Source organism: Lissotriton vulgaris, chromosome 6, assembly GCF_964263255.1.
Source record: "Lissotriton vulgaris chromosome 6, aLisVul1.2, whole genome shotgun sequence".
In the NCBI taxonomy this organism is placed as follows: domain Eukaryota; kingdom Metazoa; phylum Chordata; class Amphibia; order Caudata; family Salamandridae; genus Lissotriton; species Lissotriton vulgaris.
Window position 1 is genome coordinate 540,107,003 of NC_141694.1, and position 1,694 is coordinate 540,108,696.

Here is a 1,694-nt window from a genome sequence, read left to right on the forward strand (position 1 = left end):
ACCCGTTCACTTATTCATATATGCATCTATCCATCCACCCTTTCACTATTCATCCATGCATCTATTCATCCACCCATTCACTCACTCTCCCACCCACCCTTTCAAGTCTATTATGGGCCTTTGTCTGCGGACCTGCAGACTGAAGAGGCCCATCAAAAACTCTACAGCTGCTGTAGTTGCTACAGCGGTGTATTCACAATGCCCCTGGTGCAGGCACAAAGTGAGATGAGAGGCCTAGTGCAAGAACAGAATTGGGGGTGGCCTTCGGCCTGCATGAAAGCCCCTGGGGAAACTGATCAGATTTAATGTAAGCCCTCGATGAAGTAAGATCTGAGAGGCCAAGGGGAGCGGGTGAGGGATGTCAGAGTGCAGCGGAGGGTGGAGTGGTTCAGGCACCGGGTGTAACATAAGGTGTACAGAAAACACAAAGTGCCAAGGATGGGGTGCATAAGAAGGGAAATCAAATTGAGTTGAAGATGAGCAGGGATATTGGAGCCCTATGAGGCCCAGGAGTGGAGCAGAGAATACAAGGTAGGGGTCATACAGTTCAAGTTAGAGCAAGAGGCCAAGAGGCACAAAAAGCAGCCTCTTATTTGTCATTGCTGCGAGTGTACTGGGGCTGCAGAAGCTCGATGTGTGTCTCATGCTTAAAGATAATAAACGGACCAGGGGAGAACCTGGAAGCCACACGAGCTTATCCAGCTGGCTCAAACTTTGAGCTCTGCTTTCTCATTTTATTGTTCTGCTCTGGGGAAATTAAAATGCAGGCCCCAGTTTTGCATTGACCTTTTCACTGCCAATAAACTGCTCAGAGCAACTTATCTACTGGCTGTGACCTACAGGGTTGAACAGCTGTGTATCTTATTACTATAAAACTGTCTACTTGTCCTTTGGACAAAATGCAAATTAAAACCTCTAGCCCTCCTAAGAAATCTAGATGTCTCGGGCGTCGGGATATAGGAATTCCCCACCCCTGAGTTTGACAGACTCTTCAGCCGAGAGGTGAGACTCTTGTATGCAAGCTATATCTGCGTTAAGTTTAGCAATATGGGATAATACTCTTTGCCTTTTAATTGGGGAATGAAGGCCTCTAACATTCCATGTAACAATTGTCAACGGCATACCATAATAAGAGCAAAGTGAAGCATGGAAAATCATTCATGGTGCGTACGAGTAAAAATTGAAATAATCATGCATGTGTAAGGCATATAATAAGATAACAAAAACCGTACTATAGACATCAATAATAAGTAAAAAAGAAAGTCAAAGAAATAACGAGAAACAATTAATGGAAGGCATAAGCTAGAAGAATATTGAAAAAAGGAGATGAGAAAGGAAAGTAGTGAAACAAAAGAAGAAGGAAAGACCAAACTAAAAGTAGAAGAAAATGGAAAAGTACAGAAAAAACAGACATAATAATACCTGGAGAACCATACAAGTAGGTCGAGGAAAAAAATAGAGGAATATAACCTCGTCAGACAATTAAAATCAGGAGTAGTGAAAATAGATGAAGAAAATGAAAGATCTAAGGGAAAAAAGTAGAAGAAGTATAAAGAGAACCTGAAAATGGAATGATAAATAACAAAGAAATCAGAAACATCTGAATAAGAGAATGAAAAGGGAGAGGGAAGGTCATGAATGAGAACCCAAGAAGTACATCTCGACCAAATAACAAAAAACACTAGGAAAAAGGA